Source organism: Pinus tabuliformis, chromosome 4_2 (genome assembly GCF_031772625.1).
Source record: "Pinus tabuliformis cultivar Carrire ecotype Pingquan chromosome 4_2, CPIR1, whole genome shotgun sequence".
Classification (NCBI taxonomy): Eukaryota; Viridiplantae; Streptophyta; class Pinopsida; order Pinales; family Pinaceae; genus Pinus; species Pinus tabuliformis.
The window spans coordinates 505005873-505033497 of record NC_142304.1 but is presented as its reverse complement, the minus strand read 5'-3'; the positions used below and the strand labels follow the sequence as shown (position 1 = coordinate 505033497).

Here is a 27625-nt window from a genome sequence, read left to right as displayed (position 1 = left end):
GATCTTAGAACCATTGAGATAAACAAGTACTTGAAGAACCTCAAGTTTGGTTCTAATGAGAACTCCACTAAATGAGAAATCCTTCTTTGAATACTTTTTGCAAATACTTGCATATGTAGAATTTTGGCTATGTTTCAATTCCTATAAAGGAATCCATATATGAGTAGAGAAGGTCTTAAAGTGTTTTGCAATTAATATAGTGATCTTTACCATTAGGAGTGTATGTGTGTTGTTTGTGAATTAAGCATAATTCATAAGCTTTAATGTTGAGGTTTAGAATCATGGGAGATGTTCATTCTTCTTGGCCTTCTTAGGTATTCACCCCAAGCTTATGCCATCACAATGTATAACGAAGGATAAAAAGGGAATCCTTGGCTTAAACCCTATTTAAAGAAGGTGGACTCATTGTTTAAAAATAGAGTAATTGAAGGTTAAAATGGAGTAATATTTCTCAACCTATCAAAGATGTTTGCTTTTGCTTGATAATCTGTCCTTTGTCTCCTATCAATCATATCAAATGCATGGCATCCTAAAGAAGGATTAAACTTTTACTAATCTAGAACCCTTTCATAGTCCACTATCCTCATTTGAAATGATCTTAGGTAGTAGGCCACTTAGACAAGGATATGATTTTGGTATAAATTTTATATGATTTTTTTGCATAGAAACATTGGTTGGAACATGTGAAAGTACATGGGGTTTCCTCCTTTGAGATAAGAATAGGAATGAATTTATTCCACCTCCAATTTTGAACATTTTTGGGAGCATTCTAACATTTGCCTCAAATCCTATTTAATGGTTGTCAAGCATGTTATGTAAAAGTGGGTTCATAACACATGTGGACTTGGGGCCTTATCTATTTCCATCAACTAAAGAGCATCCTACATCTCCTCCTTTGTGATCTGCTTCTTTAACAATTTATTATATTTCTTTGTTTATTATGCATTATTCAAAGGAAGTCTTGAATTTCAAACTCATTGATTTTATTACACATACACAATGAGTTTGAAACACATAAACATGTATATATATATTTAGTATTATTATATATTCATACACATCATAACATGTGTTTTATTTTGGAAACACATGTGCGCACATGCACACACATCCACCTATCATCTATTTAATTTATGTCACCCACCAACTTTTGTATACCTTTCTAGGAAAACATCAAGCTTTGAGACACAATTATTTAACCCCATTAATTTCGATAGAAAAATAAGTGGTCACATACATATTTATTTTGTTACAAATATCAAAACATAAAGACTATATTGCTTCCACACACCCCATAATAAAGCAATTGGAAATAAACATTGATATAATATTTTTCTCATAAATACTTTCAAAACAATGAGCCAATCTTAGCTTTTGAATCTAATGACTTGTTTGTCATTACAAAATCCTTTTCTAGAGAGGTCATGTAGTTGGTGTACAAATTTCAGAAATCATTTTTTTTTTAATTTTATATTTAAAGAAGATCCACGAAAGTTGGATATAATACTTTAATACCTTTATCTTTATGTAATGAATTGTTTGTCATTGACAAAATCCTTTCATAGAGAGGCCATTTGGTTACTTGGTGTACAAATTTCAGAAATCAACTCTTTTTTAATGTTCGTCTTTAACGAAGATCTATGGAGACTGGATATAATACTTTAATACTTGTCTTTGGATGTGTAATTGTTTTACTTTTTTCTTAGTTGAGTATTATTTTTCCTCATATAATTTGTTAGGAATGTGCATATATATATATTACTTTTAAAGATATGCATGAGTTAGAAGGTGAGTGATTGAAATTTTTTTTAATATTTTATTTTTATTTTGAGGGATTGATAATTAGGTTAGTTTCATATTCACATGACATAAAGTTGATTTTGATTTCTACAACTGTAAACTCTAAGTTCCTATGTATGCCTTTTTCACAAATAAAAGTTAATTCAAGGGATTTAACGTCAAATCGCATAGCTTACATAATATTTTATAACATGCTCATGATCAATTGAACTGCCCCTTGGAGGCTAAGTTCCTTCCAACGTAAAACTCTACAAAATACATCCATTTGACTAATGCCCTTTGGATTGTCCATGCAATACTCATTTAAGAAATGTTAAAAGCATTATTTGTAACACTATACCTAGTGTATTGGGACCATAATTGTGGGTGATTTTTGTTTTCCAATTTTTCATTAAAATTATTTTTTTTTGTGAAATTTTTCATTAATAAAAGTAATACCTTTAACATGTTTCAAAATCACATCTTATACATGCAAATTGTCCCATTTCACAAAGGATATAAAATAAATATGAAAAATATGAAAATCCCTACAATCTAATCTATTGATGTGTGTGTTTTTCATTCCACCATTAAACAAAATGTGTACAAACTTAAGGAGATTAGAAGTTTAAAAAATTAAGAATTAACCAACAAATTATTTCATACATCTTAAAATGTCTAGATGTGCATAATGGACATGATGAGAATTACCATTCAATAGAAATTGACATGGTCCTGAATATGGCAAAGTAAACATCTTACAAATTTCATATTTGTCCAAACTAGTTTACTTTGTGAGTATAAGATTTCTTGAAGATATTTAGAACTCGTTGATGACCCAAAATTACCATATCAACATTATAAGGGAGACCGCTTGGTCAAGAACTTAAACCAACTCCTTTTCCGTTTGAAATGGTGGTTCTGTGGTTCAATTAGGTCCAGTTACCCTTTCTCTTATTATGCTCGCTTATAGTATATCTATTACTTGCCAAAATAGAAGAGACATCAAATCTGCCTTCTTGAAGAGCTTGTGCAAGAAAGTGATCCTTAAGATGAATAAATGGCTCAGCCAAGCCACTCTAAAGTTTGCCCCTATATAAGAGAACTTTTAGAATGCAATAATTAAAACTAAATGCAAATCTACTTTAATTAACAGAAAATAAATCCTAAATCTATGTCGATTGAAAGAAGGATTAGTCTCCCTCTCAACCAAGAGCAAGGTAAAAAAGAGAATTTGGACCAACTTTAAATTTGGAATAAAAATGATTCAATAAGCCAATAGTTCCAAGTTTTATTACTAGTTCAAGCAAGTATATGTATTCAACTATATGATGAATAATCATCAGATCTTTGGTGCACATACATCCAAATTCAAATAAAATTAATTCAAACTAAAAATATGTAATTGTATTAAGGAAATAATTCTCATAAAACAATCATTATTAAAACCAAGATAAACTTGACATGAATTTGCTAAATAGTTAACCAATATGCCATGTTTATCTATTTGAATACAAAATTTAACTTGACAACAATTAGATTCATCATTAAAAGATAACTTTAAAATGACTAAAACAAGCATCTATTAAATACAATATTGCAAAAGTTCACATACACATACTTATCTGGATCAAGAATTGCCTCAAATTTTATTAATTGTAGGACACCAATCAATCTTTATCTTTGACAATAGTGTACAAGAATTAAAGATTTGATCAAAGCTTTTGAGTACATAAAATTTTCAGATTTGAAATACATCTCTTTTAATATCTATAAGTCTAGTCCAAACTAGTTAATTCTCTACAAAAATCTTGCCTCCTATAGTAATGAAAAAAACCCTCTCTTTGCAGAGAATTTCCTCCTCAAGTTTCAGGTTTGGAACCCCTTGTTTATTCTCTAAAAGTCATATTTATAATTACAAAATGAAAACCAGAATGAGAGTTGTGGGAGAACGGAGAAATAATTTGCTCCAACAAATTGATTGGCCAATTTTTTTTTTTTTTTTTTTCTTTCTTGCTGAAGCAATTCCATTGTTCCAAATCTTCTCTTCCGCGTCTTCTCAACTACTCTCTTGCCACAGAAAAATGAAATTGAGAAATTAAAACAGATTTGATGAATAAAATAGAAAACAAAACTCATTATCAACAAATCGTTAAAAATATAACAATAAATTAAAATTCAAATAAATTTCAAAATATGATTGCTTTTATTGAGTCTTATTTGCTTTTAAGTAATTCTCGAGGAGGAATTAATTACAAGAGTTTTTCCAAAGCCAATAACATTTGCCCCAAATCAACATAAAAAAAATAATTTTTGATGCAAATTCGTCACTTTGCCTTCCGCTGGATTTTTGGGTTATTAAATAATAATAATTTCTAAAACTAATTATCACAAATTATCTCCTGTCTCTTAGCTTTCCAACAAGCTATTACCACTCTCATTTGATTTTTAATTAAATTAATTACTATTATTAAATTAATTATATACCATTTAATTACAATTCAATTAAAAATTATAAAATTATAATCACAAATCATTAAACAAATTTATTAAATTAAATTAATTAAACTAATTATAAGCTAATTTATTTATAGGTTAATTAGATTATATATAGATTAAAAATTATTAAAATATTAAAAATTTATATTTTAATCAGTTAAAAATATAATATATTTACAAAACCCATCCAACATATTCATCATGTATATTGATTTATTAACTTCAAAACCAAACGATCTTAAGTATACTTGTCATGAGATTAACTTTAATATAACGCTAAAGTTAAATCGCTATCGAAGTAAATAAATATCATAAATATCAGGAGCATGAAATATCAAAGATCTCCTATATCGTAACTTTTAAAATAAATGCTCTAATATTCAAAGACCCCTAAGTTTCCAATATGGAGATTGGAAGCATGCAGGAGTATATCATATCGGGACTTTTATATATAGGAGTATCGAAAGTTTTTAAAAGGAACATTGGGGAAGCATTTTAACGAGTCTTGATATTGTATGGGGCAGGGTTTTGATCAATTTTATTATTATTATTATATATTATTGGTTTTGATTATATATAAAGATTTTGGTCACGCTGGTTCTCTAGAATTTTTTAATTATAAATTTAATTAATAAAAAATAATAATATTTACGTTTAAAATTATTAATAATAAAAATTATTGAACTTTGGATGAGTATCATTTGCAAGCCATGCATTTAAATGAAATGAAACGAGAACTGATGGAGAGCTAGCAAAAATTTGAACACAGTGAAGCAATCAAAATGAAATTCCAAAGAAAATAAAGATTTAGCAAAATTGTAGGGCACTTAACCAAAAGAAAACATTAAAAGACGATTTAGCCAAAATTTACGGAAATGGTCCTTATTAATTGAAATAAATAAGACAAAAATGGGGGTGTTGAGTTTTCACCTCAACAATAGCGACACAGGGGGAAGAACCATTTATCTCTGGTTAAAACAAATGATGAATTTCAATTTACCCAAAGGTTAAAAATGATGGATTCCATCAAACCGTCAATCAGTAAAACATTTCGCATGGGTTCCACATTAAATAAATTAAGCAATATAAATTTAAAAATATAAGTACTCAAAGCATACTATGTCTAAAAATATGAATCCAAATTTTCGGAAAATTTTATTTTAAGATTACCTCGTATGAGAAATAGAAGAAGTTACATATAAGAGTTTTTCTGATAAAGCATATATTCATCACTATGAATGGTCTCTAACATTGCTTCACTGCTAGCGAGCCTTAACAGTACCCCAATGAAGTTGTCTTTAATGCCATACAAGCATTGCCCCTCTCCCAGCGAGCGTCCATAGCCCCGACGAGTTTACTTGTATTCTCCATGCTTCCCCTTTTGATCACCCTTTTGATAAGCACATTTGTGAGCTTAGTTTATGATGTATCTAAGTGAAAGAGGTGGGACGGTAAAAAAGACTTATGCGAATGTGTATAATACTTTCATAATGTTGAATCCAATTATCCTCGTAACTATCAATCATAGGTTTTTAATAAAGTGGAGGGATGGGAAGGATCCATTGAGTTAAACTTAAGTCAGTTATTTCCTTGAAAATGTGAACTATATCACTTAGAAAGGATACATGTTTCTGTATGGAAAATATTTAAAGTAAGAGGCCTTTAGGATTGCATAAAAATATACTTTGAAGGTAATTGAAACTCATTGAAATAGAAAAAGTAGAAATTTCTCATGTATGCCAACCAAATTTGGGCGAGGAAAAGGTCTTTCACATAAGTCTTAGCGGAGTCACCAAAATAAAACCATAACCAATATAAAAAGGGAAAAATAAATTCAAATGGAAGTAAAAAAAGGAATAAACAAACTCCAAAAATATAAAAATGAGGAAAGGAGAAGTTGAAAGAAAAACCCAAATTTAAAAGACAAACCCCAACAAGACTAATTATAAAATGTCTCAACAAAAGAGTAAATAGGAAAACCATGTGTGTGTTCATCTTATGTTGAGATTTTAATGAATTTTATCTTGCAGAGTTATAAGAAATTAGGCTCCGAACAGTAAGGTGAATAACAGTCATGTGGTGAAATTAAACCAAATGAGAAGTCTCTACCTGCTGTAAATTTTCTTGTTTCGTAGCAAATCCTGCAATGAAAACATCTTAACGATTTTCTAAATAAAAGTAATGCTTAAGAAACAAATTAAAAAGTTAAGGGACTCCCTAGTTTAGCTGATTTGATGATCGCTACTACTTCTCTCAAGAAATTGAAAGCAAACAAGGAGAATGAGCTCCAAATCTGAGCCAATAGGGGTATGAAACAATTCTTGAGGTCCTGCAAAGCAAAGATATATATATATGAGAAAAAACTAAAAACAAAATGTAAATAAGTGGAAAAGGATGAAAATGGGTGTATGAAACTTACCATTGGAAAATTTCATTTAATTTTACCTGAGAAATATCGTTTTCTCCAACAAAGGTAACCTCTTCTTTTAATTGGAAGTAAAAGCATGAAGAAGTTGTACTCTTTGAAATCTAAATGACCCAAAATAATCATTTATTAAATCTAAACAAAATCAGACAATAAACTAGAAGAAAAAAATGTTACATGTTCAAGAAATCTGAAGTAAATAAAATCCATCAGAAATGAGAAGGATGATGTACTTCTCTATGAATTGCAACAACAATTGTTCTATTTATATTTAAGATTCCATATTTCAGAAATGTGCTTCATGATTTTCATGAAATGTCAAGAAACAAGACCAAGACCCCAAAAATGCAACAATGGTTTGTGAAGATAAGGAGAGGACTTGAATCTTCACTTGATAAATATGGAGTGATACATTAGAAATAGGAAAACTACAAGAGAATTAAAAAAAATAGGTTGCCCATGATCTATTACCTTTACCTGTTTCAAATTCCTTATCAATTGTTGCAATATTATAGTGGTTGTTCAAAAGTGTCTTTGAAAAAAAATTAAAAGGATTCATATTAAAAGATGATCATACACTGAAATGGGCATCCAATAGTGGGACAAGGACAAAAATTAAACGAGCCACAAATGATAAACATTTTAAAGAAAGATTGTCAAGAAGATTAAAAAAAGAGGTCCATCTACATGTGAAGATGTATGTCCATTGAAGACACAAAGATAAGATCCATGTGCACACACCCTAAAGAATGGATATCCTTAAAGTCACATAGTCACCTTGAGGAATAAATGCTTGGAGTTTGATGTAAAAAATACATCCAGGCTCTCGAATACTATGATAACATAAAAGTCAGCATATATACAAAGATAATCAAATGGGACTCCATGTGAGTATAGTGATAGACCAGATTGTTTAACAATAAATGAATTGACGACATGTCAACAAGATTATATAATATGATATTTCACTAATCCGAGAAATTAAAAGGCTCAGAGAAAAATGGAAATCTCGGAAGAATGAATAACAGAGGATCGAGTTTCCAAGATTTACCAGTTAAAGGCTCTGAGTTGTTTTAGTATAAAGGAATGTGACTAAAGTGGATGCAAGATGAACGAGTGCAATGCAAAGGCTCAAATCAACATGGAAAATGTAAGATTCAGAATAGGCAGAGATGAAATCATGGATAGGATCATTTTATAACTTTCTACAAGAGTTTTGTGCAAATTTTCCTTTTCTTGTAGCAAATCTGAATAAGAAATAGTCAAGAATTTAATTTCAGCTACATCAACGAGAGACAGAATTATGATTATTGACTCATATCGCTAAATTTGAAAAGAAAGGGAAATATGCATATATACAAAGTACCAAAAATTATGATAAGAAAACAAATACTTCCCTAAACATGTTGAGAATTTGAAAAGACTAGTTGCTTTCTTATTTCTAAAGTTAATTAATAAAAATCAAGTTACTGGATCAAACCAATGAAAACCTGTAAAAGAAGCAAAACGGAAATAAGAAATAAACTAATGAAAAGAAAAATTGACAACAGATGAAGATGAACATGACAATGCATACTTGGAATAATGTTGACTACAAGTGTACCTTATAGACCTCGAAATTCTCTCATGTATTATCTTTAATTTGGCACATGTTCAAATCATCTACTTATCAATCTAAATTAAAATGCTAAGTAATGATCTATTGATTTGCATTTACTTTATAATAACATTGAGAGACAAGAGTGGGAAAAGTGATCATATAGAAATGCTTATGAATTGAAAATTGAATTTCTCAAGAGCGGTTGATTGTAAATATTTTTTTAGAACTTCACCTTTCCAAATTTTCTTCGCAAATTTCAGCAATGTGATGAAGAGGTTCAATCGACAATAATAAGAAAGTACGACATAAGCATAATTTAAAAAATAATACTTTTCGAACACCCTTAGTATCATAGGCTCATTACATGCTTATTAAAAATCCGCAATAATAAAATAAATAAAAATATTTTATTTCCTACATGTATGTAGAGGACAAAGATCAGTAACAAAAATACAATTACAATTAATCCAACAAAAACAAATATAATGAAATATGTACACTTATTGCTAACATATTTACAAAAGGCATCTTATTTACAAACACCCCTTCTTGAAACTTTTTCTCCAACCAAATCTCTATGGGATCATAAAAATAAGGATGAATATTTGATAGAGAATGGAAGGGGTTAAATGAAAGAGGAGTTGAACAACCATTAGTGTTATGTACATAAGACAAACTATTAGCAATCTTCTAAGAACATAAAGCTTCCAAACATCTTTGAAATGGATCAGTGAAGTGTGGATGGAGGCTTAGTGCATATGTCAGAAGATCTTCAATTGGGTTAAATAACTGGTTATATTGGATCAATGCACTCACAAGTGTTGATTCATGTTGAAGATGCACTCTAGAAGGAAAAGTAAGCTGATAAGATATGACCATCAAATGGAATTGGAAAGTTAAGATCTCTTGATGGTCATGATCTAAATTTTGGGATTCTTCTCCACATTCCAGCAATGCAGATTGTGAATTTTCAACACTTAATTGCTTAATATGCCAACAAATGACATCTAAAAAGTGAAAAATGCTAATAGAAAACAAATTTGAAAACAAACAAAAAACATGAAGGAAAAATAATAAAATCAAATCGTAGATTACACTATTGTTACTGTAATTAATGTTACAACACAATTGATAATGATTTGAAATGATTTGAAATGATTTCCTTCTCACAAGAACTAGCCAAAATAATATAATCAAAATGATCATCTTGTGGAAGAGGAAAATAATCAAAACTATGAAGAGGAGTGAGAACTTGATCATCATAAGAATCATAAATTGGAATGGATTCTTGAATACTGAAATCAAGAAGATGATTCTTTGTTTGAGAATGAGAATTAATTGGAACAATTTTTGAATTGAAGTTTTCTTCATTCTCAAATATGATATGACTTTGATCATGATGATTTAAATTAGAAGAAGATAGATCAACATCCTCAGTGTTAGAGTAATAATCACAAATGACTTCACGATATTCATTAGGATTCCCTTTATTTTCACATGATATATCAAGACAAGAAGGAATATTGAGCACATGGTTAGAAGAATGATCAATGAATAATTCTCTATCTTGATAAAAACTAATTGGGAATTCATTAATACCAACCTCTCTGTTTTCTCGAACAATATTAATGCAAAGATGAGACAAATTACTATTAACAAAACTATCAGGATAAAGAGAGAAATGTGAGTTAAAAATTATGAATCAGAAAATATCTTTGTTTGTAGGCTCTTGTACATTTTCTCCATTACAAATTTCATGTTTATGACCATTCATTTGTCTATTTACGCTTTCTTGAAGAATGTTTTCTCGCTACCCTGAATTTGGCATTTTATCAACATGATGAAATTCAGAAATTTCTACAGTAGATTTCATATTGGAATCATTGATTTCTACTTGTGCTTGCTGATTTATTGACTAATTTTCTAAATTAATTTCAAGTTGATTTTCTAATTTCAAGGCAGTTGTTTCTTCAAGATTGTTGTTGGTATCTTCTTGCAGTTGATTAGCAAAATTTTCCAAGCTTTGTGATTGTGTTTCATTAACATGTGAGTGCACCAATCATTATCAACGATGTAGGAAGTGTGCACTAAATGAAGGAATTGATCATACATAGCAAAGGCAACTTCATTATATTTGGTATGCACCTCCATATTGAAATTCTCAATTATGTTAATACAGGTTGAAGAAGGTTCATCAAATCTTGTAATGGTTTCATATGGATTGGGAATGCAAAGAAGGGAACAAACATATTCAAACCAATTCATCAATTTAATCTCTGAAGGTTTATCTTCAATTTTGAATCATAAACAATTTAATTGAAATCTAATAGTAAAATCAATAAGAGATTCATTTTCAAACCTTCGTAAATATTCAAATTTATCACATACATGTTCATAATTATAACCATCAAATTCATAAAGGAATTTTGTGATAAATTGATCCCAACTGTGAATAGAGGCAACTGGAAGAGATTGACACCATCTTCTAGCTTTTCCTGAGAATGTAAGAGTAAAAATTTTGCATAAAACACCTTCATCAATATCATGAAAAGTAGAATTCACAAAATTTTGAATAAACTGTAAGGCATGATCAAATGCAGAAACATTATTCTTACCATCAAATTTTACCTTCGACAAGTGTCTTACTATTTCTGGTGGAGTATTAGTAGATGCAAATCCAGAGATACAACTCCAAATTAGAAGTTTGGGAGGAATCATTGTGATTAAATAAAAACTTAAAAAATACAAAAACTCCAAAAGACAACAAGTTTTCACACTCTCCTTCTAGCGCCAAAAATGTTGAGGGCCCAAAATGACCATATCAACATTATAAGAGAGACCACTTGGTCAGGAACTTAAAACAACTCCTTTTATGTTTGAAATGGTGGTTCTGACTGGTTCAATTGGGTCCAATTACCCTTTCTTTTACTATGTTGTCTTATAGTATATCTATTACTTTCCAAAAGAGAAGAGACATCAAATTTTCCTTCTTGCAAAACTCATGCAAGAAAGTGATCCTTAAGCTGAATTAATGGCTCAACCAAGTCACTCTAAAGTTTTCCCATGTATAAGAGGACATCTAGAATGCAATAATTGAAACTAAATCAAAATCTGCTCTAATTAACATAAAATAAATCTTAAATCTATCTTGATTGAAAGAAGGATTAGTCCCAAGTGGGTCGCAGAGGGAGCTCCACATCAAGCATGCTGAACTAGGGTTTACAACAGGGTTCATAGTTGGTCACCATGGAGGGACGAGGAGTGGGAGTTCCACTCCCTCCTATAGTCATGTAGTTTCCAACCGATTCAAGAAGCCAATGGAGAAAGGGACGGGGAGCATCAACACTGAGAAACAGGGAAACATCAGATCTCAGGACCAGGAACAGGAAGAGAATCACGAGGAAGGCAGAAAAGTAAAGGGAACGGGGGGAGGCAGTCAGAGACCGAAGCATAAGAAAATGACAGGTATCTGCAAACCTAGGTCAATCATCACACCCCGGGTTATTTTAAGTGACTCGGCGCTTCAGTTGCACAGAGATCACATGGTGACCTATGCAGTAATATGCAAATTTATGGGATTATGGGATTGGATAAAGAACCACTGGAAACCTAAGGGTGAAATAAATCTTCACCTTGGGTCCAAGGGTTTCTTCACAGTCGTGTTTACAAACTTAGAGGACAAGGACAGAGTATTCGAAGGAGGACCATATTTTTACGCGGCTGCAGGCCTCTATATGCGACCATGGGTGATGAATTTCGTCCTGGAATGAGAGACATTCACATCAGTGTCAGTATGGATAAGACTTTACTCCCTACATTTAGATTATTGGCTGCCAGAATCCTTAAAAGCCATAGGCAATAAACTAGGTCATTTTATAAAAAATCAAACGCGACTCTGCAAGGAAATACACCTCCTTTGCCCGAATATGCGTAGAAATGGACCTATCTAGAGCACTTCCAGATGAAATAATTCTAGAAGTTTATGATGAAGAATGGGTGCAGGCAGTGGACTATGAACATGTCCCATTTAGATGCCGCAAATTTCATGAACACGGGCACCTCTTCAGAGACTGCCCATTGAACAAGATGGAGAACAATATTAAAACCAACACAGGCAAAGATACTGAGGGCTTTATGTTAGGTCCCTATAATACTAGTGATTACCCCATTACTATTGTAGTTGTATCCCTTATTAATATTGTTGTGCCCCATAGAATCCCTCTATTGTTATTTTTGTGGCTTTATATTATTATTGTTAGGCCGGTTGGGTTATATTGTGACTCCTTAGACTCCTATATATAGAAAGGAGGTTTTGTCATTTGAATCATCGAAGAATTGTTCATTTATGTAATGTAAAGGAGTTTTCCCCCTCGAAGAGGCTAAATTCTAAGGCGTTCATCTATCTTTTCTATCTTTTTGTGAGTTGGTTTCATAACATTTGGTATCAAAGCTTTGGATTCTAGGGTTTCGCTGCTCCAATTAGGTGATCAAGGCATTTTCGCTATAACTTTTTATTTGCAACGTTTCAGAAGCTAAAAAAAACCCATTTGAGAAGAAATCGCACTGAACCTTGGGTCCGAATTTCAAAGCTTTTCGCACTATATTTGCGGAGATATGATATGAGGAAGTTGGTCTTTTTGCAGACTCCTGAATTACATTCCAAACAGGTGACCTGGGAAAAATCATCATAACTTTCTCTCTAAGCATCAGATTGAAATTTCGTAAGAAGGTGCAGAAAGAGACGGACTGTAGTTTCTTGTATATGTTTTTAAGAGAAAAAGGTCGAAACAGTGACTCACGGAACGTCATACAAGTTCGCTCTACTGAACTAGTCTATAATCAGGTCACTGTGGGAGATTTGGCATAACCCTTCCTTGGAGAATCCAATTTTGATCAGACTAGTGGCATTGGAAAGAGAACATAGAGGACTACTTCAGATCACAATTTTAGAATTGGATGATCTGAAATTATAGAGATACATCAGAGGCAATATCGAGCTCCTACAAAGTGAAAAAAAGTGTGTTGATTTTTTAAATTTTTTTCTTAAGCTTGGTTTGAAAAATTATTTTGAAGAATTCAAAGGGAATTGTAGAGCATTATTATCGGTAATTGATGCCCCGAGGAAAGAAAATGCAAACACCTAGTAAGCAACCTGAAAGCGCTAGCATGACTCATGAAGAAGAGGAAGAAATGCTACATGATATATCAAAATTACAAGACCAAGTGCAACAAATGTCACTCTCACAAAAGCTAACAGAAGCTAAGATAAATGGTGTGGAATCTAAGATAAAAGGTGTGGAAGCTAAGATGAATGGCATGGAAGCTAAGATGGACGATTTGAAGATAGATTTGAAGACAGGCATGGAAGATTTGAAGATAGATTTGAAGATAGATTTGAAGACAAATTTGACAAAGTTTCTACAAGAAATGCTTACTAATGGTGAAAGGGTAGTAAAGGAAACTCATGATGAGAACAAAAGAAATGTTAATCATGATTTCATAGACTCTAATGTTGGACCGAAGACCCACCATATTCCAAAAATCGATATGAGGAAGTTTGATGGCAAGGATCCCGCAACATGGATATTACAAATGGAGCAATTTTTCAATCTCAATAATGTGAAAAACACACAAAAGGTACGTATTGCAACTTTATATTTGGAACCAAATCAGTTTGTATGGTATCAATGGCTTTGCTCTCGTAAACAAATTATCACTTGAGCAATTTTTACGAAAGAATTAAAAACACATTATGAGGATACAAAAAACAACACTTTTTTTAGCCAATTGATAAGTCTCAAACAAAAGGGTTCAATAATGGAGCACATTGAGGAGTTCCAAAAATTGAACATAAGGGTAAAAAATATTCTAGAGCATAGGATTGATGTGTTCATAGGGACTTTAAAGGATAATATCCAACATGATGTTCGCCTTTGGGAACCTTATTCATTAGAGAAGGCATTCAGGTTAGCAAGAAAAATGGAAAGCAAAATTATGACAACCAGGAAGCATACCACTCACAACTATAAAGATGGAAGTGTTGTTGCCCCTAGTCTTCCACAACCCATAAGGTTGACACCACAAAAATTGGAAGAAAAAAGAGCAAAAGGGCTTTGTTATAGTTGTGATAGCAAATACACTAAAGGTCATAAGTGTGTTGAGAAGAAATTATTCTACATCGATTGTGAAGAGGAAGAAGAAAAGGAGCAAGAAAGGTCAAAAGAAGAGGATATACTCCATGAACAAAGCCTAGATAAAGAAGAAATGAATTCGACTATATCTTGTAATGCATTAGCTGGAATTACCACTCCTCAAACCATCAAGATAGAAGGACAAATCAAGAAGAAAAAGGTAATAGTGTTGATTGATTCAGGAAGTACCCACAATTTTATTCATTGTAAGATAGCAAAAGAATTGAATTGCTTCCTATATCCAGCACCAAAGTGTCAAGTGATGGTTGCAAATGGAAGAATGATAAATTGCTCTAGAAAGTGCCATAATATCAAGCTATCCATGGGAGAATATGTATTGAATAGCCCAATGGTTTCCATTCCAATGGGAGGTGCTGATGTTGTACTAGGAGTCCAATGGCTACAATCCTTGGGTACAATAGATTTTAATTTTCAAGAACTTTTCATCAAATTTTCTATGGAAGGAAAGGAAGTTGAATTAAGGGGTATTGTAGGGAAACTGGGAAAGATAATCAGCTCTAACGGTATGACAAAGCTTCTAAAAAAAGAACAAAGAGGTGTAATTGCACAATTATGTTCGCTAGATGTTTCCACATTGGAATCATCTATTTCTCCAGATCTCCAAAAGGTCTTGGATAATCATTCCAAGGTATATGAGACTCCCAAAGGTCTCCCACCTATTCGTGATCATGATCATGCTATTCGTCTAATTCCAGGAAGTGTTCCTCCAAACATCAGGCCGTACAGATATCCCTATGCCCAAAAGAGTGAAATTGAACATATGGTTGCAGAAATGCTAGAGGTGGGTATAATTCAACCTAGCCAAAGTTATTTCTCTGCTCCAGTAGTATTGGTGCACAAGAAGGATGGATAATGGCGCATGTGTCCAGATTATAGGGAGCTCAACAAGCTCACTATTAAAGATAAGTTTCCCATTCTTGTCATTGATGAATTACTGGATGAATTGCATGGATCAATTTACTTCACCAAGTTGGATCTTCGTTCAGGATATCATCAAATCAGAATGAAGACTGAAGACATTCCGAAAACAGCATTTAGAACTCATGAGGGTCATTATGAATTTTTGGTCATGCCTTTTGTCTTTACCAATGCACCTTCTACATTTCAAGGTTTGATGAATTCCATTTTTAAACCCTTCCTTGGAAAATTTGTGTTAGTATTTTTTGATGATATACTAATCTACAGCAAGTCTTGGAAGGATCATGTTGAACATGTTGACAGGGTGCTACAACTATTGGAGGAGAAACAATTATATGCAAAAAGATCCAAATGCTTCTTTGGAGTACAAGAGGTGGAATATCTGGGGCATATTGTATCTCATGAAGGAGTTAAGGTAGACCCTAGCAAAATTAAAGCCATTAAGGAATGGAAAATCCCCACATCCATAAAGCATCTGCGAGGATTTCTCGGGTTGACAGGGTATTATTGGAAGTTCGTTAAGAATTATGGGAGAATAGCAGCACCTCTAACAACATTATTGAAGAAATATGCATTTTCATGGATTCCAGAAGCAACAAAGGCCTTCGAACATCTTAAAGAGGCAATGTGCCAAGCACCCTTCTCAGCTACACCGGACTTCACAAAAACCTTTATTGTGGAATGTGATGCTTCAGGAAATGGAATTGGTGTTGTTTTAATGCAAGATGAAAGACCCATTGCTTTTGAAAGTCGTCCAATCAAGGGAAAGTTTTTACACAAGGCTATTTATGAGAAGGAAATGTTGGTAGTACTCCATGCACTTAAGAAATGGTGACCCTACCTAATGGGAAGACACTTCAAGGTAAAAACGGATCATGATAGCCTTAAACACTTTTTAGAACAAAGATTATCCTCTAAAGAGCAACAAAAGTGGGTCACAAAGATGTTGGGTTATGACTTTGAAATCATCTACAAAAAAGGGAAGCAAAATGTGGTGGTAGATGCATTCTCAAGAAAGGATGAGGATGTGGAAGCATTGTTGTGCGCCATTTCGATTATCCAACCAGATTGGATAAACGAATCAAGGGAGGAATGGAAGAATGATGAAGAAGTGTGGGCACTTATTCGAAAGTTACAACAATATTCTAGTACATCTGATACATTTAGTTGGCAAAATGATTCGTTATGGTACAAAGATCGCTTATACCTCTATAAGAATTCCCAACTAAAACAAAAGGTTCTTATGGAATTGCACACTTCTCCCTTAGGAGGGCACTCAGGATTTTTAAAAAATTACCACAGGGTTAAGAAGGAATTTTTTTGGGATGGCCTTAAATCAGATATTCAAAAGTTTGTGGCAGAATGTTTGGTTTGCCAACAAAATAAAGTTGAAACAATTAAGACACCGGGTCTATTACAACCTTTATCCATTCCAAGCCAGCGTTGGGAGGAGGTTTCAATGGATTTTATCACAGGTTTACCCAAGTCTGAGGGAAAGAGTGTCATCATGGTGGTAGTTGATAGACTTACCAAGTATGCACACTTTTGTGCATTATCACACCCATTTAAATCCAGTACAATTTCCACTGCATTTATGGAAACAATTCAAAAGCTACATGGAAGCCCAAAGATTATTGTAAGTGACAGAGATCCCATTTTCACTGGAAATTTTTGGACAGAATTATTTTCTTGTCTTGGTACTTAGTTAGCTCATAGCTCATCTTGTCATCCTCAATCTGATGGGAAAACTGAGATAGTAAACAAATGTTTGGAAGGATATCTTCGTTGCTTTGTATCTAATAAACAGACACAATGGGTAAAATGGTTGCCTCTGGCTGAATGGTGGTATAACACTTCCTTCCATACAGCAACAAAAATGACCCCATTTATGACACTTTATGGATATCAGCCACCATCCATCATGTTATCTCAAAATCAGATCCTGATAGGCTGCTGGTCAGGATGACTCTAAGTAACTATTTCAACCTACTTTAGGCTGAGGCTTAGCCTCCTCAACCGGAGAGGGCTCTCTCTTGATGGATTAATGATTTTGATTAAAGATAAGATGGCTAACTCTTATAGAACAACTGTGAAAAATATGAATGGTGAAAACACATTAAACAAAACTATCCATTGGGCTTATGGAGTCAAAAACACCTCAATATAACAATGAACTCAACCCTACATGGAAGTCAGGGCATTCAGCATTTAAACATTCAGAACATAAACTCATATGGGACCACACAGTTTATAAATGTATACAGGAAGTCAGAGCACATTCAGTGAATTCTGAGTGATTATACATCCATACCACTGCAAGAATTAAGAAAAGGACAACATCACATATTCTGAACATAAAAAATCCTTCATGAATCCTGAGAAGTAAAGTCAAGCATGTATTACTGAAAATGAGTCTTACATAGGCCAAATACAAGCTTTTCCATAAAGTTTTCCAACCCTTTGTACATCAGATGTTCTGCTATATATAGAGCTCTTTACATGCTTAGATTCCTCTTCTAGGAAGAGGAAAATTCGAATTCTACCTGACCTGACACCTAATGACACTCAAAACTAACTATTAAATTCAAATGACACCTAACTAGCAGTCCTAGAGACCTAATACAACTAGGAGTGTAACTCCTTATCATGATTACAACAACCTTATCTAAGCATTAAACACTCCTTTTGACACATAAAACTCCATGAAGTTGAATTTGATGAAGCCCATAACCTTCCAGCTGGCCCTTGATGACTCATCCTTTTGTTGTTCCTAGAAACTAGGAAACTGTCCCTTGCTCTGTTCTGGCTGAAAAATAGGTCTTGGGACAGAGCTCATAACTTCTTGTAAAAAATGTATTTGGAAAAACTGAAGGAGGCTTTTGTGAACCAATCCGTTCTGAACAAAAACCTCTCTTGGTTTTTTGAAAAACCTTCCCTACCTCCCAGAATGTGTCTTTGAAAAACCTGTATCAAACAGAGAAATATGCCTGTGAAAAACTTGCACCTACAACAGTTTCGTAGCGCAAGTTTTAGTCATCCGTTTCTCCCAGCTCATAATCAATTTGAAGAAAATGAAAGAGGTTTTTCTAGTTCAATGTGTTAGGAATAAAAACCTCTTTCAATTTCCAAAAATATGCTTTCAGTTTCTCTAGAGACCTCCTGGAATTTAACCACCTAAAACAGTTTTTCTCCTGAAAAACGTTGCTTCAGTGATTTCACAGCGCAAGGTTGAGCACGTGTATATATCTTCATTTCTTGTATTTCCTTTTCGATTAGGGCTCAAACATTCTCAAGTGATCTGATTACACCTTTGCAGCAACATCCCTTTACCATGTACATGTGTGCACGCAAAAGTTTCTTGCAAATTGTTTGATATATCCTGAACTGTGGTAAATGTGCTCACTTTACGATAGAAATTTGAAGTTGGATTTGAATATATATTTTCTCCACCTGTCTTGACCTGGTTGAATGTTGATAGCTTCAGATGATGCCTTGTATGCCTTGTAGACATCCCCCTTTCAAAATTCCCGTTGCAGTGAGATTTCTTTATGGAGATTCTTGTAGCTGGCTCAACTGTATCTTTAAGTAATTTAAATTGTAATATACCTCCAGCTGCTCCTGAATTTGCAACCACAAGAAGTGTTCCCCTGCTTCCATGATGGCCACTTTACTTTCACTATTAAAGGAATCAATCACTGATAGCAACCACATTGCAACTGTTCTGGCTGAAACATAGGTCTTGGGACAGAGTTCATATCTTCTCATAAAAGCTGTATTTGGAAAAACTGAAGGAGAATTTTGTGAACCAATCCATGCTTAACAAAAACCTCTCTTGGTTTTTTGAAACATATTTCCTACTGCCCAGAATGTGTCTTTGAAAAACAGGTGTAAAACAGGAGATGAAAAACTGCACCTACAGTAGTTTCGTAGCGCAACTTTGGTCATTAATTTCTCTCAGATCATAATGTATTTGGAGAAAGTGGAAGAGGTTTTTGTACTTAAGTATCTTAGGAATGAAAACCTCTTTCAATTTTTAGAGATGAGTTTTTTAACTGCTCAGAAACGCTCCTAGAAGTTGACTAGTAAAAACAGGGAAACAAAACTCCTCCTTTTTAGAGTTTCATTCTTATGCTCATCTTCGAATCCTTCTGCTGACCATGTTGTCTCCTTTGCTTGATGTTTATACCTTGTAAGTAATCCCTTTCCTTGAATTGGGAAATCTCAAGGTTGGTAGACATCAATTTCTTTTCTGACTTCCTCAAAGCTACATTCTTCTTCTTGAGTGCTAACTGCCTTACTTGAGTTTAAATGGAAAACTCTGATGTATGTTGAACCTGAGCTTTGCCATGTGCTTCTTATGCATGAAAGGAGCATGAGAATAACCAAGACCAATTCTCCCTTACCTTACCCTTTTCCTTTGAAATCTTTTCAGTGATAACAGTGGCTCCACTTGGGATAGTGTGCCCTTGTGGTACACTAAGAACTCGCAGGTCCAGTGCCTTATCCTCTTATGACAAACTGAAATTTGCTTGACAAGCATCCCCTTCAAGCTTCTGGGGCCTTCACCTCAGGCTTAAGCTTGATGATCACTGTAGGAAAAAGAAATCTACATCTACTAAAAAAAAATTAATGCTCAGTCAACCTTGAGCTTATTTGCATTTTGCTACCTACCTACCCTATCAATTTCAAACTTCTTTCAGCTCAATCAATGTGAAATTTCCAATGTAGCCAATCATTTGTCTTATCTGATGTTTGATTTCTTTGACTGCATCGGAGTTCAGAGCCACTATGATATTGTGATGACCACTGCCACTGAAATTGCCTCTGATCTTCATAGAAAAACTGAAACACTGGAGAGTAAAACTCTTCCATATATTTGGTTATAGGATCCCAGAATACATGATCAGCTTGATGATTCTTGTAACTTACTGGTTGTGAAAACTGATCTTCAACAACAGTGTACTCTTCCTCAATCGTGAAAGAGAAAGGAAGCAACACTCTCTCCTTATGTGCTGCCATAAAAATATTTTGAAAAGAATGATCACAACCACGAAGACTATATGGTTGAATTTGACCTTGTAAACGTTCAATATCTTTCTCAATGTCTTTGGCAAATTCATCCAAAAATTTCATCTTATCCTCTGCCTTGCAGTCAAATGATTTTAGATAAGAAGACAAGGACAAAGAAAAATTTTCAACTATTTCTTCATTAATATGATGATCATTCCACTGTTTGAAACCTTGAATTGAAGGAGAGTTTGCCACCGCATCTGATCTATCCATCCATTCCTCCAAAAACATAAGCCAAAAGTCTTCAAATGACTTAATGGATTTGGTAGGAAAGCTTTCAATCCATTGTTTACATTTCCCTTGAAATGAATCATAGAACAACATAATGCAAACATCCTCATGTTTAACTCTAAGAAGCTCTGTAAAATCACAAAAATCTGATATATGCTTCAAAGTTAAACTCAAATCTTCTCCATTGAATTTTGGACCATTCCTTAGAAAATATGCATCCTTGGGAAAATGATTTGGGAAACCATGAATTCCTGAAAAATTTATGCATGCATACCTTGAAATAAGAATGGTAGCATCTGGGTCCTTCATAACTCCAGTGGAATCACCATGAATCTATGAATTTCGAATTCTTCAACAATGGAGTCGCCAAGGTATATTTGCAGCCTCAAAAAGATTTCTGAGCTCCTGCTACCTTCAGAAGTTCAGTCTCTTGATTTCGGGAATGAATAATCTTCAGACTCCCGGCAGACGCACCAAAATGTTATCTCAAAATCAGATCCTGATAGGCTGCTGGTCAGGTTGACTCTAAGTAACTATTTCAACCTACTTTAGGCTGAGGCTTAGCCTCCTCAACCTGAGAGGGCTCTCTCTTGATGGATTAATGATTTTGATTAAAGATAAGATGGCTAACTCTTATAGAACAACTGTGAAAAATATGAATGGTGGAAACACATTAAACAAAACTATCCATTGGGCTTATGGAGTCAACAACACCTCAATATAACAATGAACTCAACCCTACATGGAAGTCAGGGCATTCAACATTTAAACATTCAGAACATAAACTCATATGGGACCACACAGTTTATAAATGTATACAGGAAGTCAGAGCACATTCAGTGAATTCTGAGTGATTATACATCCATACCAGTGTAAGAATTAAGAAAAGGACAACATCACATATTCTGAACATAAAAAATCCTTCATGAATCCTGAGAAGTAAAGTCAAGCATGTATTACTGAAAATGAGTCTTACATAGGCCAAATACAAGCTTTTCCATAAAGTTTTCCAACCCTTTGTACATCAGATGTTCTGCTATATATAGAGCTCTTTACATGCTTAGATTCCTCTTCTAGGAAGAGGAAAATTCGAATTCTACCTGACCTGACACCTAATGACACTCAAAACTAACTATTAAATTCAAATGACACCTAACTAGCAGTCCTAGAGACCTAATACAACTAGGAGTGTAACTCCTTATCATGATTACAACAACCTTATCTAAGCATTAAACACTCCATTTGACACATAAAACTCCATGAAGTCGAATTTGATGAAGCCCATAACCTTCCAGCTGGCCCTTGATGACTCATCCTTTTGTTGTTCCTAGAAACTAGGAAACTGTCCCTTGCTCTGTTCTGGCTGAAAAATAGGTCTTGGGACAGAGCTCATAACTTCTCGTACAAAATGTATTTGGAAAAACTGAAGGAGGCTTTTGTGAACCAATCCGTTTTGAACAAAAACCTCTCTTGGTTTTTTGAAAAACCTTCCCTACCTCCCAGAATGTGTCTTTGAAAAACCTGTATCAAACAGAGAAATATGCCTGTGAAAAACTTGCACCTACAGCAGTTTCGTAGCGCAAGTTTTAGTCACCCGTTTCTCCCAGCTCATATTCAATTTGAAGAAAATGAAAGAGGTTTTTTTAGTTCAATGTGTTAGGAATAAAAACCTCTTTCAATTTCCAAAAATATGCTTTCAGTTTCTCTAGAGACCTCCTGGAATTTAACCACCTAAAACAGTTTTTCTCCTGAAAAACGTTGCTTCAGTGATTTCGCAGCGCAAGGTTGAGCACGTGTATATGTCTTCATTTCTTGTATTTCCTTTTCGATTAGGGCTCAAACATTCTCAAGTGATTTGATTACACCTTTGCAGCAACATCCCTTTACCATGTACATGTGTGCAGGCAAAAGTTTCTTGCAAACTGTTTGATATATCCTGAACTGTGGTAAATGTGCTCACTTTACGACAAAAATTTGAAGTTGGATTTGAATATATATTTTCTCCACCTGTCTTGACCTGGTTGAATGTTGATAGCTTCAGATGATGCCTTGTATGCCTTGTAGACATTCCCCTTTCAAAATTCCCGTTGCAGTGAGATTTCTTTATGGAGATTCTTGTAGCTGGCTCAATTGTATCTTTAAGTAATTTAAATTGTAATATACCTCCAGCTGCTCCTGAATTTGCAACCACAAGAAGTGTTCCCCTGCTTCCATGATGGCCACTTTACTTTCACTATTAAAGGAATCAATCACTGATAGCAACCACATTGCAACTGTTCTGGCTGAAACATAGGTCTTGGGACAGAGTTCATATCTTCTCATAAAAGCTGTATTTGGAAAAACTGAAGGAGAATTTTGTGAACCAATCCATGCTTAACAAAAACCTCTCTTGGTTTTTTGAAACATATTTCCTACTGCCCAGAATGTGTCTTTGAAAAACAGGTGTAAAACAGGAGATGAAAAACTGCACCTACAGCAGTTTCGTAGCGCAACTTTGGTCATTAATTTCTCTCAGATCATAATGTATTTGGAGAAAGTGGAAGAGGTTTTTGTACTTAAGTATCTTAGGAATGAAAACCTCTTTCCATTTTTAGAGATGAGTTTTTTAACTGCTCAGAAACGCTCCTAGAAGTTGACTAGTAAAAACAGGGAAACAAAACTCCTCCTTTTTAGAGTTTCATTCTTATGCTCATCTTCGAATCCTTCTGCTGACCATGTTGTCTCCTTTGCTTGATGTTTATACCTTGTAAGTAATCCCTTTCCTTGAATTGGGCAATCTCAAGGTTGGTAGACATCAATTTCTTTTCTGACTTCCTCAAAGCTACATTCTTCTTCTTGAGTGCTAACTGCCTTACTTGAGTTTAAATGGAAAACTCTGATGTATGTTGAACCTGAGCTTTGCCATGTGCTTCTTATGCATGAAAGGAGCATGAGAATAACCAAGACCAATTCTCCCTTACCTTACCCTTTTCCTTTGAAATATTTTCAGTGATAACACATCACATCATATTTAAGAGAAAATTCTAAGGTTCAAGCAGTGGAACATCACATCGAACATCAACAACAAGTCCTCCAACTCTTAAAGGATAACCTCGTGTTGGCACAAAATAGAATGAAATGACAGGCAGATCAATATTGCAGCGAAAGAAGTTTTGATGTAGGTGATTGGGTATTCCTACAGCTACAACCATATAAGCAAATGTACCTCAAGCAAGCTAAGAAGGATAATAAATTATCACCAAAGTATTATGGTCCGTACAAGGTGTTGCAAAAAATTGGTACTATGGCTTACAAATTAAAGCTTCCTGCAACTTCCCGATTGCACCCAGTTTTCCATGTTTCATGTTTAAAGAAGGTTATAGGCGACAAGCTCCCAGTTCAAACAATATTGCCATAACTTGACCAGGAAGGAAAAATTATATTGGAATCGGAAGCAGTCACAGAAACAAGAACTCGACAGCTATGAAGTCGATCAATTTCGGAGTATCTTATTAAGTGGAAGAACTTATCCGCTAAAGATTCCACATGGGAGGATGAAAATTTTATACAGAAGCATCTAGAACTACTTAGGCGTTGAGGACAACACTTTTTTGAAGGAGGGGCATGTTAGGTCCCTATAATACTAGTGATTACCCCATTACTATTGTAGTTGTATCCTTTATTAATATTTTTGTGCCCCTATTGTCCCCATATTGTTATTACTGTGCCCCATAGAATCCCTCTATTGTTATTTTTGTGGCTTTATATTATTATTGTTAGGTCGGCTGGGTTATATTGTGACTCCTATATATAGAAAGGAGGTTTTGTCATTTGAATCATCAAAGAATTGTTCATTTATGTAATGTAAAGGAGGTTGCCCCCTCGAAGAGGCTGAATTCTAAGGCGTTGATTTATCTTTTCTATCTTTTTGTGAGTTGGTTTCATAACACTTTACCAAGGTGGGAGGCAAAGGGAAAGGAGAGAAAAAGAACCAAAAGAAAATCAATGAGGAGCAGCGACCAAGTTATAACAGCGTCAAAATATTAGAAGAAGAAGATGGGAACAATGGGATGAACCAGGTAATGGAGGATAGTCTTGTAGAAAATGGAAAAGATGATAGCATGGAGGATACACCTGAAAACAGTAAACAAAAGGAGGATCTGCCTAGCACTATGGAACTTGACAGGGACCATGAGATGACCCCAAGCGAGGTTGGAACAGAGGACCATGAGTTGTAGGAAATTCTTGAAAGGGAGAATCTCGATTTAGAAAAGTTCTTGGAGTAGGGAACCACCAAAGGGGTTGATTCCCTACCACAAGAAGAGTATGACAGAGTACAAAAACTCTTCCTTTGGAGATCTCAAGCAAAGGGCTCTGGAGTCAAAAGGAACCATGATAGCCAGGAAAACAGAGGGGTTAAAACTATGGAGGCAACACCGAGACACGATCCCAAGAATCCAGGCAGGAAAAGAGGAAGAAAAAGACAGAAAGAGCTATTGATAGAGTGTGGGAAACTCATGATCAACTCAGGTAAGATGAAAGATCTTACCAGTTACTCTTTTACAAACCTTTCTTAATGAAGCTCACCACATGGAATATTAGGGGACTAGGAAGTAAAAGGAAACAAAGAAATCTTAGCAATAGAATAAAAGAAGAAAAACTAGATATGATGTTTATCTAGGAAACAAAATGTTCAATAGATAAAATAAGAGAAATACATAGTAAATGGCTCATCAAGTATGAATATCTAGAAGTTAAAGCAGACAAAATAGCAGGAGGAATTCTTACACTTTGGAACCCTCAGAAGCTTGGAATCCAATATGTTGAAGCATCTAGGAACTACCTATCGATGGTAATCCAACCTTTGGGTGACAGGGAAGTCTATTTGTTCACAAATGTCTATGGTCCTCAAAAACTTGAAGACAAGCTCAAGCTTCTCATCTCTCTAGAGGAGCTAAGAGAAAGATATCCTGATATGCCCTGGATTCTGGGAGGGGACTTCAATATGATCAGATCTCTTATGGAAAAAAAAGGTGGGACCAGAACACTAGGCAGAGACTCCATAGCCTTTCAGAACTTCCTAAATGACATGAGGCTAGTGGATACAGAGACAAAAAATGGCACCTTTACCTGGAATAACAAAAGGGGAGGGGCTTCTCAAGTTGCCTCTAAGCTTGATAGATTTATAATCTCTGAGGACCTCATTCTCACAGGCCTTGACTTGTCTACTTTAATTCTCCCTTTTGGAGGCTCGAATCACTGGCCCATCCAACTGGAAGCTTCTTTTATAGGCACTCCGAGAAATAGACCTTTCAGGTTTGAGAATATTTGGCTCACACACCCTGACTTCATCAACAATATTGAAAAATGGTGGACAAAAGACATGCCCGTTCAGGGAACTACTATGTTCCTTCTACACCAGAGATTGAAACACATCAAACTCAGGCTAAAAGATTGGAACAAAAGTGAGTTTGGAAATATCTTCAAAGCCAAAAAAGAAGTTGAATAGAAACTACAGGGAATTAACCAGGTCCTCATCTCAGATGGTTTTACCGAGGAAAGGAAAATACAAGCTGACTCTCTCCAACAGGAATGGGAGGAAAAATGCAAGCAAGAGGAGATCTTTTGGAGACAGAAATCGAGAGTGCAATGGTTAAAAGAAGGAGAAAGAAACACAAAGTTTTTTCACAAGTCAACCATGGAACACAGGTCTCATAACAGGATTTCAAAACTCAGAGATACTCAAGGTAACTAGCTCAGCACCCACAAAGAAATAGAATCTGCTCTGGTTCAGCATTTCCAAAGCATAGCAGAGGAGCCTCTCATAGACAGATCACAATTTATCAATAACTTCACAAAGCGCATTCCTAGGTTGGTAACTAGAGAAGACAATTACAATCTTAACAAGCTAGTGACTGAAGAGGAGGTCAACGAAGTTATCAAAGAGATGCAAAATGGGAAAGCTCCAGGCCCGGATGGGTTCAATGTAGATTTCTTTAAAGCATGTTGGGAAATAGTCAAACATGATATCCTGGAGGTAGTGGAGGACTCGAGGAGGAATAAAATTGTCTTGAGGGTGCTCAATGCCTCTTTCATAACTTTGATTCCAAAGCAGGAAAAAGCTATGACACCTGATAGATTTAGACCCATAGCTTTATGCAATGTGGTGTACAAAATTATATCCAAAGTAATTGCAAACAGGCTCAAGCCCCTTCTACCAACTCTTGTGTCTGAGGAACAAACTGGATATGTGGAAGGAAGGCAAATTCTAAACAACATCATCCAAGCTCACGAGGTGGTACATTCTCTCAAGAGAAATAAGCAAGCAGGTATGATCATCCAACTTGACCTAGCAAAAGCTTATGATAAGCTAAGCTAGGCTTATATCAGGGAAGTACTAAAAGCGTATGGCTTTGACCACAACTGGATAAGATGGGTAATGGCCCTTGTTACCACAGTTAGTTTTTCAATCCTGCTTAATGGCTCTCCATCCAAAACTTTTAGGCCTTCGAGAGGCCTCAGACAAGGTGATACTCTCTCCCCCTTCCTCTTTATTCTCATGATGGAAGGTTTAGGCTATGCGATCAAATCAGCCAAGGCAAAAGGTAAACTCCAGGGTCTTAAACTCACCACGAATGGGGATGCCTTGACTCACCAACAATTTGTGGATGACACTATGCTGCAGGGTACACCCATGGTCAAGGAAGCTAAAACTTTCAAGCAAATCCTGAACGACTTTGCTATGGCTGCTGGGATAGAGGTAAGTCTTACCAAGTCAAAAATTTTCTTTTTTAATACTGACATTGCTATTCAGAGAAACCTCACTAGAATTCTGGGCTTTCAAAGAGATCAGCTACCCTCCAAATATCTGGGTATTCCCCTAATGGACAAACCTTTGAGCAAGGTTGTTTG

General features: G+C 34.6%; 1 pseudogene; it reads left to right on the top strand.

The window, feature by feature from the left end:
- The first annotated feature begins 11620 nt into the window (after positions 1-11620).
- The window catches only part of LOC149170214 (isopentenyl phosphate kinase pseudogene), a 45038-nt pseudogene continuing 29033 nt past the window's right edge, over positions 11621-27625 (top strand).